The following is a 14517-nucleotide window of genomic DNA, read 5'->3' on the forward strand; positions in this document are numbered from 1 at the left end:
TTCAGCTTTCTGGGAATCTCATTTCAGTATGTAATTATTAACAGTTAGCATGGAGAAAAATTTCCCATCTCCAGAAAGTTTACTAGTCTTCTTGATTTCATAGCTCCTGCTCTATTTAAGTAAAGATGAATCTGCTTTCATACTTTCTCCATGTGAGTCAAACACATCACGATTTTGCTGTAACAGAAATTGAGTTTTTCTCTGATGGACAGAATTTTTAATACATTTTTTTCATGCCATTGTTCTAGGCTATTTATTGTCCATGCTTTCATTCTGTACGTGCTCTGGGATGATCATCAAGTTTTCAGATTTCTGAACAGGTTTGACAGTGGATTTCACTTTCCATTGTCCATGGTGGTTCTCTGTGATCTTACCTGGAGAGTGTATCTGATTTGCTAGCTTGATAACCCACTGAAACCAGGTTGCTGCAGTTCTTCAACATCATATCCCAGTTCAGGTTCTTCTGAGCAGGAGCCAGGAGCTGCCACTCCTCCAGGTGATGCCCACAGCCACTTCGTCAAATGTCAGGAATTCCTGAGGCTGGAGCATTTTCTTCTGTTCTAAAAAAAAAAAAAAAAAAAAAAAAAAAAAAAAAAAACAGCTGGCAACTGGGATGCTCTGTCTTGTTGTGTTCTGGGTCTGCTCTAAATTTCTGTTCAGAAATCTGTCTTCAGTCAAGTGTGTCCCTGGAAATGCTGATACCCAATCCTACAACTTTTGCCCCATCACATGATTCTATTGCTTCCAGGGAATCAGAACCTGTGCCTCTGAGATGATACACTAGAAAGGTCCCACCATTATCTGTGTGTAGTTCTGTTCAAATGTTGAGCCCAAGTCTCAGGAGGAGAGACACCACCAGAGAAATCCACTCTGAAGCACATTCTGGCCTCCTTGAGGCCCTCAGGTCATACCAAAGGCTTTTACAGTACCCTGCACACTTCTGCTTCTGACCCACAGCACCCAGGGTTGTTGGGACAGGGGCCAAGGCCACTCCTGGCACCCTCAGCCCTCAGCGGGCTGCCGAGGTACCCATGCCAACAATTAATATTTAACTTGAAAATTGCCTGGGAACAGAAAGCACAAGCTATTCATGTGCAAATAATATGCAAATAATATGCAAACAACTCTACATCAGCCCCTGTAATTATTCTGTAAACTTCCCTGACCAGCTCTAAGTGGCAGTTTGAGGACCCCCCTTCAGCCTTCCAACCCTGCTGCAGCTGCACAGCACCCCATCCAGGACTGGTAGGAGCCTCTGGGTGACAACTAGCTTGCCCTGGAACTCCTCGGGTAAAAGCCCCTTCCAAGTCTGAGGTCATGCTTTGCCTGCCACAGACAGTTCCTAGCCATGAAGCCTCGCACCCCTCACCACTCCCCACAAGTGCCTTCCTGAAGTTCCTACCAGGCTGACTGATAATAAATATCTGATACTAAGAAGAACAGAGTTGGAGGAATCATGCTACCTAATATCAAACTGTATTACAAGGTCATAATAATCAAAACAGCATAGTATTGGCATAAAAACAGACATATAGATCAATGGAACAGAATAGAGAGCCCAGAAATAAACCCACACCTTTATGGTCAATTAATATTTGACCAAAGAAGCAAAAACATACAATGGAGTAAAGACAGTCTATTCAATAAATAGTATTGGGAAAATTGGACAGATACATGAAAAAAATAAAACTAGACCACCTTTTTACACCATACACAAGAATAAACTCAAAATGGATTAAAGACTTCAATGTTAAACTCAAAAATATACCAGTAAAAATCCTAGAAGAAAACATAGGCAGTAAAATCTTGAACATTTCTCATAGCAATATTTTTTCTGCTCTATCTCCTCAGGCAAGGGAAACAAAAGAAAAATAAACAGATGGGACTACATCAAACTAAAACGGTTTTGCACAGCAGAGGAAACCATCAAAAAATGAAAAAACCCACTGAATGAGAGAGCATATCTGATAGAGTTAATATCCAAAATTTATAAAGAACTTCTAAAGCTCAACACCAAAATAAACAATCCAACTTAAAAATGAGCAAAAGATCTGAATAGACACTTCTCCAAAGAGGCCATACATATGGCCCATAAACATATGAAAAGATGCTCAAAGTTACTAATTACCAGAGAAATGCAAATTAAAAGCACGATGAGATATCATCTCACACCTGTCAGAATGACTATCATCAATAAATCAACAAACAAGTGTTGGTGAGGATGTGGAGAAAAGGGAACCCTCATGCACTGTTGGTGGGAATGTAGACTGGAAAGCAGTATGGAGTTACCTCAAAAAATTAAAAATAGAACTGTCATATGACCCAGTGATTCCACTTCTGGGAATATATCTGAAGAAACCCAAAACACTAATCAGAAAGTGCCCCTATGTTCATGGCAGCACTATTTACAGTAGCTAAGAACTGGAAACAGCCCAAGTGTCCATCAGTAGATTAGGGATAAAAAAGCTGTACGACATTTACACAATGGACTAATACTTGGCCATAAAAAAGAATGAAATCTTACCCTTTGCAACAACATGGGTGGACCTAGAGAGCCTTATACTAAATGAAATAAGCCCGTCAGAGAAAGAAAAGTACCATATGATTTCACTCATATGTAGAATCTAATGAACTAACAAACAAAATAGACAGACTCATAGACAGCAGGCTTACAGCTACCTGGCAGGGGAGGGAGGGGGATGGAGGCTGGACTGGGGGCTGGAGAGATTGAGCCCAAAAGAAAAAAAGAGAGAGAGAAAAACTCATGGACACAGACAACAGTATAGTGATTGCTTGGGGCAGGGAGGTGGAGGAGGGTATGTGGGGGTAAATGATGGTGGAGGGAGACTTGACTTGGGGTGGTGAACACACAATACAGTGTATAGATTATGTGTTACAGAAATGTGCACCTGAAACCTATATAATTTTTTCAACCAGTGTCACCCCAATAAATTCAATTAATGCCTGTGAAAAAAATAAATAAATAACGGAAAATAAATCCCTGATACTAATCCTCTGCTCCATCCTCCTGCAAGACCTGGCACTGCAGTGCCTGAGCCGGCTCCTCCTCTCCCTGGCCCTGTTGGTATTAACTCTAAGGTCAGGGTGGTCTGAGTAGGCCCCTCTCAGGAGGTAGGGGCTGGGAGGGACGGCTCTCAACTGAAGAGGGGGCGGCGGAGGGGTGATGTGGAAGCCTAAGCTTCCGAATTTTTCTGCAAGTGGCAGGAAAAGTGTTCACTGTCCCCTCCCTCCCCAGGTCGCCCAAGGCCAGTTCCAAATGGGGGTAAACCGGGAGCCAAGAGTTCACCGGCAGGGTTGGGTGGCATGGCCTTCCAGGCTTGAGGCCACAGGCTGAAGGCTGAAGGCAGAAGGAAGGGTGAGGAGCCTTTCTCTTTCTCCGCGCAGTGGGGAGCTCCCGGAGCAGGAAGCAGCCCACAGTCCTCCGGCCTGTGCTTCCCCCGCCTCTCCTCAAACTGCAGCCAGGCTGGGAAAGGAGTCAGGAGTCACAGGCCAAGGACTGGGAGCAGGTCGCCAGCCCTGCCCGGGCCCTGCACTGGGCTCCCATCTGTCTGCGTTCTCACTCTGACACTTCAGGTTCCAGGAGGGCAGGGACCGGTCTTACTTATTCTGCGTCCCCAGCACGCGGCATGGAAGCCTACCTCATCTGCAGCGGAACCTGAACAACGTGGGTTTGAGCCGCCCTGGTCCACTTGCAGGCAGGTGTTTCCAGTCGGTGCAGCTGGCCCTCGTGGCCTCCCACTTCCCATCCGCAGGTTTCGCACCTGCAGATTCAACCCTCCCGGTAGCAGTGCCTTCGCATTCCCAACGGAGGATTCCCTACGTGGATTCCTGACTGAGGAAGGAAAATACTGTTCTTGATTCGCAGTTGGTTGCATTTGCAGATGTAAAGGGCCAACTATAGTTAAGTTTTAGGGGAGTCAAAAATTATAACCAGCCCTAGCCAGTTTGACTCAGTAGATAGAGTTGGCCTGCAGACTGAAGGGTCCTGGTTGGATCCCAGTCAAGGGCACGTACCTTGGTTGCAGGCTCCTCCCCAGCCCAGGCCCTGGTCCGGCTCGTGCAGGAGTCAACCAATCGATGTGTTTATCTCACATAAATATTTCTCTCTGTCTTTCCCTCTCTCTTCCGCTCTCTCTAAAACAATGGATAAATATCCTCGGGTAAGGATTTAAAAAAAAGTTACATCCAGGTTTTCCACTGGGCAGGGTGGGTGGGTGCCCCTTACTTAGTGCCGTTCAAGGGTCACATTGTACGTGGAGAGAAGGGTCTGCAAAGAGGTCAGTATGTCCACTGCAGCATTCAGCACCTAATCAGTGCTAACTGCCCTTGACCATGAATGTTGGATTGTCTTTCCTTACCTGCATTCCCACAGCCTAGAGCCATGTGTTGGGGGTCCAGGGCTGGATGGAAAGGTGGATGGTGAGAGAAAGAGCCCCCAGCCTGTGCACCCTGCTGGACCGCCAAGAAAAGTTTTGATGCTTTCCCCCGCCTCGCCCCCCAAAGGCACTGATGGTCCAACTACTGAGTTATCCAAGGACTGGCCTTTCCTGGTAGGTGATTCGGTGACAGCCAGGTGAGGGACTGAGGCAGTGGAGATGTTGATGCATGAAGGTGGGTTTCTCTAAGAAAGCTCTGAGAGGAGGGAGAGCTGCGGCGGAGACTTAAAAGCTGGAGCAGAGACTTAGAAGCTGGAGCTGGGGTTTAAAATTAACGAAAAGAGAATGTGTTCAGGGTTTGGAAACAGCTTGGGCCAAAGTCTCAGGTGGCCATGGAAAGTGTGGATTGAGATCTAGAGAACAACATACTGGGTCTTGGGAGTTGGGTCTGAGGCAGCTCCTCCCATCTGCTCCTCTCTGACAATCCCGTGACTCAGTGACACCCAGGACTAACTGGGTCACTCATTCACGGAGTATTTAGTGAATATCACTGTGCCCAGCATTGTCCCAGCACTAAAACAAGGCCCTTCTCTTAGGGACCTTCCATAACAATGAAGAGGGTGTTCATAAGACAAAGCTCTGATTGACCGACAGCTTTGAGAGGGAAAAAATACACAAAACATTTGCTGCATTGAACATTAGTAATGAGGTCCAAAGTGAGATAAAAGTGCATCCCATTTTGAGAAATATTAAGTGTGGGGATGTGCATCTGAGATCTAAAGAATTATAATAATATAATTTATAGTAATCCTATCTAATAAAAGTGATATGCAAATTAACCATCACTCTGTTACATCCACAAGCCTTGCCCACCAGCCACGCCCACCAGCCAATCAGGAGCGAGTATGCAAATTAACCCAACCAAGACGGCTACAGAGAGCAGGAGGGAGGCTTGGGTTTCCCTGGCGATGGAGGAAACCAAGCTTTCCGCACACCCTGGCCGGCCCAGGCCTCCACTCCAGGCTACAAAGTTTCAATTATAGAAGATAAATAAATCCCAACAAAAATGGCGGCAGCCACGGAGCTGGAGAGAGCAGGAGGCTAGGGTTGCCCCCAGCGATGGAGGAAGCCAAACTTTCCACCTGCCCTGGTGCTTTCCGCCTGCCCTAGCAGGCCCAGGCCTCCGCTCCAGGCTACAAAGTTTCAATTATAGAAGATAAATAAATCCCAACAAAAATGGCGGCAGCCACAGAGCGGGAGGGAGCAGGAGGCTTGGGTTTCCTTGGCAATGGAGGAAGCCAAGCTCCCACAGCCCTGTCCTGCCTTGGTCTCCACTCAAGGCTACAAAGTTTCAATTGTAGAAGATAAATAAATCCCAGATACCAGGGCCTCCGCTTGGGTCACCAGGGGGTGTGGCCAGCCTGCAAACCACCACAGGCCCCTCACCCAGGCCGCCCCATGCCCCAAGGGAACCCCCACCCTGATCCAGGACACCCTTCAGGGCAAACCAGCTGGCTCCCACCCACACACCAGGCCTCTATCCTATCTAATCCTATATAATAAAAGAGTAATATGCAGATCGACCATCATTCCAACACACAAGATGGCTGCCCCCATGTGGTCAAAGATCCTTCCCCCATGTGGACACAAGATGGCCGCCACAAGATGGCCAGCAGGGGAGGGCAGTTGGGAGGGACCAGGCCTGCAAGGGATGGCAGTTGGAGGGGATCAGGCCTGCAGGTGAGGGCAGTTAGGGGCAAACAGGCTGGCAGGGGAGCAGTTAGGCATTAATCAGACTGGCAGGGGAGTGGTTAGGGGGTGATCAGGATGGCAGGCAGAAGCGGTTAGGGGCAATCAGGAAGGCAGGTAGGCGAGCAGTTGGGAGCCAGCAGTCCTGGATTGTGAGAGGGATGTCCAACTGCCCGTTTAGGGATTGGGCCTAAACGGGCAGTCGGACATCCCTTGAGGGGGTCCCAGATTGGAGAGGGTGCAGGCTGGGCTGAGGGACACCCCCCCCCACCAGTGCATGAATTTCGTGCACTGGGCCTATTAATAATCATGTATAGTAATAGGTATAATGTGGTAATCCTATCTAATAAAGAGGGAATATGCTAATTGACCATCATGCCCTCACAAATATGGTGGCACCCACAGCCAATAAGGAGGGAATATGCTAATTGACTACCATGCCCTCAAAGATGGCAGTGTCCACAGCCACAAGCTGGCGATGCCCAGTCCCCTCAGCCCTGCCAGGGCAGCAGGCATGCCTGCCTCTGGAGTCCCCCAGTCCCCTCAGCCCCCCTGCTGCCCAGGGCCAGCCTGAGGCGCAGGCAAGCCTTGGATGGCGGCTGCCCAGCCAACGCCCAAGGCACAGGCAAGCCTTGGATGGCAACTGCCCAGCTGCCCAGGGCTGCCTGAGGCTCAGGTAACCAGGGCTGGCTGAGGCTTGCACTGCCGGCACTGGCAGCAGCAGAGGTGTGATGGGGGCGTTGCCTTCCCCCCGATCGCTGGGTCACCTCCTGCCTCTGAGGACTCCTGGACTGTGAGAGGGGGCCGGCCGGGCTGAGGGAATTTTCATGCACTGGGCCTCTGGTATAATGATAAAGGGGATTTTATTTTAATTATTAGTATAACTCACTCGGTTGCAAAGAAGAGAAACCATCACAGCAACTCAAGTAAAAGGAACACAGGGCAATTTTATGACACTCAACAGCAAGAGACACATCTGGGACCCACAGGAACGATGCTGGGGCCTGGCACGTCATCCAGAATGGCAGCAGCCACTCTCCAGGACATTCCTCCTCCGCCTCTTTTTCACTGCACGTTTACGCCTCTCTCTCTAGCTTCCTCTGTTTACTCAAGGTCTTTGGGCTGGACGGGCTCTGACTCTGGCCATGGCCTTTGCCCGCTCCCTCACCCCCCAACCCCAGCTAGTTCCCAGGGTATTCATTCTAAATTCTTAAAAAAGAACTTGAAGGCTCAGTGCATTTGTTTGGATATCAGTTTGACTACTGCAGCAGGGAGACCCCGAATAACAGCTGGCTTAAATAGAGCATTAGGTTCACTTCCCTGGCTGTCTGTGCTGCCACGATAGCTTGCCTATGCAAAGGTGTCCGAGACCTTGGTGCCTTCCATCTTATCACTGTCACTCCTAGGGTGATGACTTTGCCCATATGGCCTGCGATAACTCACCATCATACCCACACGGCAGGAGCAGGATGGAGGGATGGCCCTGAAATTGCACACATCACTTCCACTCCTAGGCCAGAATCTATCTGCATGACTAAGCCCAGCTTCAAAGTTGCCCAGAAAATGTCTCTTTGCTAGGCAGGCAGTCAGCTGGGGGGCAGGCAGCATCTCTGGCACACACAGGTCAGTAGGTTATAGGGGGGGGGAGGGAGGACCGAGAGGAAAGAGAGCCGGGAACCAGCACTGGCCCATCCAAGTCTACCCAACGCAGAATCTATACTCAGCCGGACACTATCCACTGTGTAAACCGCAATGCAGCAGATGTCCGACGTGTGAAAACATTGAGGGTGAACATTTAATAATGGGAGTAGAAGAGAGGACACCCATGGGGTGAGCAGTTTCATCTGAGAGAAAAGCACTTTCCTTGAGCCAAGGAAAGTGTATTAGGTTTAGGTTTGGTAAGGAGAGAAGAGAAACCCACACAGGAGAGGGGACGAGGGAAGATTTACAGTGGTCAAGTTCATAGGCAAGGACTCTTACCAGAGTTTCAAGTAAACTCTCTTATTCAGTTTCTTCTAAATAAAAAGCTCTCTGGGAGGGTGGTAGGGAAGATTATTTGGGATAACAAGTATAAAGCACCAGGGGTATATCTAGCACATAGTAGGTACTCAATAAATGGTCAAGTGTGTTTAGATTTGAGTGCACAAAAATGCAGTGCCCAGTTCAGTGAGCTGATCCTTGCACACATCCAGTCCAGGAGCTCAGTGAGCTGGGCCTTGCACAAGCCCAGTCCAGGAGCTCAGTGAGCTGGGCCTTGCACACGCCCAGTCCAGGAGCTCAGTGAGCTGGGCCTTGCACACGCCCAGTCCAGGAGCTCAGTGAGCTGGGCCTTGCACACGCCCAGTCCAGGAGCTCAGTGAGCTGGGCCTTGCACACGCCCAGTCCAGGAGCTCAGTGAGCTGGGCCTTGCACACTGCTCAGTCCAGGAGCTCAGGCACCCTTCCTTCCCCTCTTCCAGTTCTCCAATTCCAGAGGACATAGAATCACCCCCCACTCCTGGAGACACTGATATAGATGGGCCTAAGGTGGAACCAGGACTCTGCATTTTCTTGTCAGGAAATTTGGGGCAGGCGGTTGAAGGGCGGAACTTTGAGAGATACTGCAGAAAGGGGAGCTCCATCTCTCAGACTGACTTTTCTCACCAACACAATCATGTTCTTACACATTGATCAGTATTGTGGCCCTAGGAATACAGCTTCTCCAGTTCCTTTTTATGTGGCATTTCTAGGGCAATGGGGGACAGGAAGGGAGTGTGGTAGAGAGGGTGAGGTGATGATGCGAGTCATTTGGTCGTAAAAGCTTATTTGGAACAGCCACAAGCCCACTAATGATTTCTTTCAAACTTCCATTAGAGAACTAACTCTCCGTTTGGGCAGCATCTGTGGTCGCCACTGGGACCAGAATGTGCAGACCCATTGGAGACACCGAAACACTATTAATAGTGGGGCTGGGTGAAGCCAGGCTCAGGAGGTGTGAAATGCCTCTTCAGGGAGCTGACAGATCCTTTGAGAGCCCAGGTCATCTCTGATTCGAATGAATCTAGTCGTCTTGGCTGCCATCTCAGATGTGACCTCTGGTGCCCTGGGTGAGGCCGGGGCCTGGCCACAGATGACCCAAGTGCGGGCCTCCCTGAAGTCTTTCCTTCTCATGCACTGGACACAGAGCAGGCGCTCGGTTCTCCGTGTGTAGCATTGATTGGATTTTCCCCTGATTGCAGAAGAAATATACAATCACCATAAAAAGTGTTTTTTGAAGATATGGAAAGGCACAAAAGAAAAAGAAAAGCCACCTGTAATTGTATCATCCAGAAATAACCATCACATTTTAGAGTAACACACTACTAGTTTTTCCTATGCATATATTTGCATAAACTTGCATATATCTCATTTGGATTTTACCTAATCCCCTTCTCTGTAACCTGCTTGCTTCACTTAATAATTTCCCACAGCATCAAACGGTCTTTACCATCCAATTTTTAATAGCTAATCATATTCTAGCATATGGATGCACAACAATTTAATTTGGACATTTAGGTTCTTTCTATTTTTTGCTTTTATTTCTTTTATTTTACCATTATCAATCATAATGCATGTCAGTTATGGTTTTTCCTTTTTTTTCTACTTTATTTTACTTATTTATTTTTTCTTTATTGATTAAGGTATTACATATGTGTCCTTATGCCCCCACTGTCTCCCTACCCCCCACTCATGCCCTCACCCCGCTGGTGTCTGTGTCCATTGGTTAGGCTTATATGCATGCATACAAGTCCTTTGGTTGATCTCTCCCCCTTATCCCCATCCTCCCCTACCTTCCCTGAGGTTTGACATTCTGATCGATGCTTTTCTGTCTCTGGATCTGTTTTTGTTCATCAGTTTATGTTGTTCATTATATTCCACAAATGAGTGAGATCACATTCAGTTATGGTTTTTCTTAAGATTGATTATGAGAAGCTAAATTCTTAGATCAAAGCGTGTTTTTTGTTTGTTTGTTTGTTTGTTTGATATATATCACCAAACTATAGATATACAAGTAGATATTGAATATGTTGCAGACATTGAAGAAGGCGTGATAAAGTCCAGGAATCCACATCCGGCTTCAGGGTGTGGACAAGGCAGTATAATCCAAGGACTGTCTAACCCAGGGGTGGGCAAACTTTTTGACTCGAGGGCCACAATGGGTTCTTAAACTGGACTGGAGGGCCGGAACAAAAGCATGGATGGAGTGTTTGTGTGAACTAATATAAATTCAAAGTAAACATCATTACATAAAAGGGTACGGTCTTTTTTTTTATTATTTCAATAGTTTTATTCATTTCAAACATTTTAACAAGAAGAATGTAAACACTAATTATTATCATTTGAAACTTCAAAAAATGGAGGAATCATAGCACAATAACATACCTTATATTGAAGATGGCAAAGGCAAAATAAAATTGCCTAACAAAGGAAAGGTACAAAAGCCTTTCAAATTAAACTTAAGTATAATAAAATAATTTAAAACTAAAACAAATAGAAAAGAACAAAATGTGTAAACAGTAAATTAAACATTTTCTTTAGTGCAACTTCCAAATTATGCCCGGGACGTAGATGTAGATGGCAATGTAGACTGGGTTGAAAGGTTTTTGGTCTTTAAAACATCAACTTCAGTGGGAACAGTGTTGTTGGTCTCCTTTTTAGCTAATGCTCTGATACTGTGCTCTCCAGGGGCATGTCTCCCTACATCACCACGATAACGTGTCTACGCATTCCCAGGGTGATGTCAGGGGACGCGACCGCGGGCATTACAAGGAGCCTCTGGAAGATTGAGAGGTTGTTCCTTCTACTGAATGGGCAGATATCCGCCCATTCAGAAGAAGGAGCTGCGGCCATGTTTCCCGACGTTGCCATGTTAACACTGCTGCTGGTGAAGGAGCGGAGGGGAGAGCAAGAGAACCCTCCGCTCTTTCGGCTCCGCGGGCCGGATAGAACAGCCGAACGGGCCGGATCCGGCCCGCGGGCCGTAGTTTGCCCACAGCTGGTCTAACCCAAGCTCAAGTTCAGACCACAAAGGGGGATTTGGTCAAGCTGGGTATGTTAGGAGGACCCCCTTCTCACTATACCCCCTCAAAACCCCTAAGAGTCCCTTAATGACCAACTGAAGATTTTTCTTCTGTGAGTATGCTCAACCCATTTTAGGGATTCTATGCAAATCTTTATCTGGCCTACAGCAATTATTTCTGAAAACCAGACTTTTGACAGAAGTACATTTAATTTTTTTTAAAATAGCCTTTTTAGTGCATGCTATTATCATTGTTACTTATTCAAATGTGTTGATGGGGGAGTAGCTGGAAGGGTGATGTTTGCATTGGCATGGCAACCAGTGACTAATTGAATTCCCCTCACCACCCGGGATGGCTTCTCTGACTCACATACGGCCAGAAATGGATTTTTCCCCGCCTGTGTGTCATTGCTTATGGTAGAGAAATGGATACCCACTCATGATCTAACCCTTTTCCATTCTATTTATACTTTCAGTTTGTGCCACCTTCAGGACTAATCAGTTTAGTGAGTTTGCTTCCCACCCTGTGAAGTCAGCTTTCTTTCGATCTACAATTACCTCTTTTTGGCTGTACAATATGCTCCCTAATTATTATAAAAGCTAATATTTATTAAATCATTACTCTGATTCCAGGGACTCTGCAAGGTGTTTTGCATACATTATTTCTTTTAATCCTAGGATGTGGGAACTGTCAGTATGATCCTTTGTTAAACAGATGAAGAAACTGAAGTGGAGGTCAGATGGCTTGCTGAAGGATACAGAGTTCAAAACATGGGGATCTGAACCTGAGAAGTTGGACTCCAGAGGCGGAGGGTCTAACCACTACTCCACCCTGGCCATCTAGGATATGTGCGGTCCCCTCCTCCTGCTGTTGGGGATCTGGGATTGCATGAACCATTCAAAGGTCAAGCACAAGCTTTTCTTTCCTGTTAGAATCCTTGGACATATGCTCTCTCAGACTTTCAAGGCTGAAAAGTGTGAGCAAATCAGTCTGTCCTCACGTAAAAGTTCAAATCCTGGGAATTAACCAAGATTTTCCTCCCCTTTCTCTAAGTTACGAATAGTACCCTAATCTCACTGACTGTCAGTTCTTTCATCTAAAAAATAAAATCTAAAAGCTAGCTCACATGAGGACTGGGAAGATGACAAGGGAAAGCCTCTGTAAAAGCCTTTTGTGCAGGGTCTGGCACACAGTAGGTGCTCAATCAAGCTTCCTTCCTTTCATCTCTTGTAGGACTTCCCAGAGCAGCCTGTCTCTGTTGTTGAGTTCTGGATTGTGATCATCTCTGGCACCTGCACGCTCCTCCTGAGGGCAGAGGGTAGAGGGCAGAGCTCACACTCCTCTTTTGAGGGCTTCCAAAAGTCCCCATCAACACCCATGGTGGTTTGTATCCCAGCCTGGCTCTCTGCTGAGTCATGGTGTCAGGAGGTGCATGTTTAGTCCTATGCAGTTTTATCACACGGTAAATATATTTGAGTAGTAATCCAGTCGATTATGCCAGTAAAGGGCTAGGACAGTTTAACTGGGGAGGTAAGGCTAACCATCTCATCTCTTAATAGGATTCCTCTGTTTGAAACAGTTTATGGAGAATGGTAGGACTAAAGCAGAGAAAACAAGAGTTTCTAAATCTATCCTAAGGAGTCTGTAAATGTAGTGGACATTTGTAGCTTTGGCCTACCAGCATCCAGGCCCCCTTCTGGGGACAGAACTTGTATTTTGCTTTGGGACACCATCCCTCCCTCACTCTCAGGCCACATGTGCAGGAGGGTAAAGCACATTCTAAGCTTTGAGGGTGAGCATCTGGCTCAGGCCTGGTCTTGTCACCTATACTATGCCCCTGGCTGCAGCCATTGGTTCAGAGATGAGCACATGAGCCAAGCTAGTTCCAGAACTTCGTATGAATTCTATTGATAAAGACATTCTCTTTTCACCTGAGTGGCTGAGCTGGTAAATTATAAGCTTGGATCTTCTGGGAGCCACCAGGTAAAGAAAGTCTGGCTGAGAAAGAAATCAACACGAAAAGATGGAGCTAGGAGACCAAACCTTGACATTGAATGACCTCCTGGATCTGGCCATGCCTGAAATGTCACTACTTTTGCACTCTCCAGCTAAATGAGCTAAAGAATTCTAACTTCTTCTTATTGTTGCATAAACTGGTTCGAATTGGGTTTCCTGATACTTGTTCCTAAAAATGTTTTAGTCGTGATTTACCCTAATTCCTGATGCTAGACAGGGCACCCAAAGGAGGGTGGTGGTGGCTCTCCTCTTCCCAAAATTTAAATGAAAATGAGTACATAGAGAGGGATACACCTAAGCCCTGTGCAGAAACTGTCTACCTAAAAATGTCAGCAGGTGAAAGCCCAAGAACATGGAATAAATTTTCTTCCTGCCCTTTAGTTGGGTTTTCCCCAGCTTGTGAGAGATCTTTCAGATCTGAAAACAGCTTCGTCGCTGACAGCTTATGATTGTAGGACTGACTCCCTGGGTAAGCTTTGAGTCCAGTAACTAGGAAGGCTGTCGAGAAAGCTATAAAATGAACACAGTTCTCAGGCTTTCCCAATACTGTTTTGCCTCCCAGGGGTTCCAAACCAGTCTGAGAGTTCACATGGCTGTGCGGGTACGTGCCGACAGATTGATGCATTTTCCTTCTGGAAAGAAAACCATGTGTGTGTTAGTGTGTGTGTATTGGGGGGGGGGGGGAGATCAATAAAATATGCAAACGAAGCCTCAAACTTCAGAACATGTAAACGTGGGTATATTCATTTCTGTCGATATGGACAGACACGGCCATGAGAAGTTCCTTGGGTCTCTTGTCATCTGCCATTTACAGAGAGTGGGTAGCTAGGCAGCAATTAGCTGAGGACTGGGAAGCACAGTTTGGGGAGGCCGTTAAGTGCTAGAACGTGTGAGTACCAGCCGCCCCCAAAATGCATAGATCCGCTCAGGAAGCTACTCAAAAAAGTGTTAAAAGAGAGGTCTAAATTGTGAAATTACCCTTCGTTCTTCTGCTTGATCTAAAGGGCAGCCACTTGGCTGCTATTGTGATTTTTGAAATTTACTGTAAGGAACGTTTATGCCACTGGAAAGTTAATTGTGGCCTGCTCTGAAGACATCCTTTTGTGGGAAATTACAGTTGAGCTTTCCGAGCCCTATTTCAGCCGTCAGTCAGTTCAGAAGGGTCTTTCCCCTCTACTGTTCTTCTGAGTGGCGGTGCAGGGCCCCAGATCTGAGGACGACTGTGCCCCACGGGGCTCTGGTGCTTGTTGCTGTGTAAACACGACATGTGTGTAGCTTGTCCTTTTTGAGCCGTAGTTTCCGCACATGTACAGTATC

This window comes from Plecotus auritus, assembly GCF_963455305.1.
Source record: "Plecotus auritus genome assembly, chromosome: 6".
NCBI lineage: Eukaryota > Metazoa > Chordata > Mammalia > Chiroptera > Vespertilionidae > Plecotus > Plecotus auritus.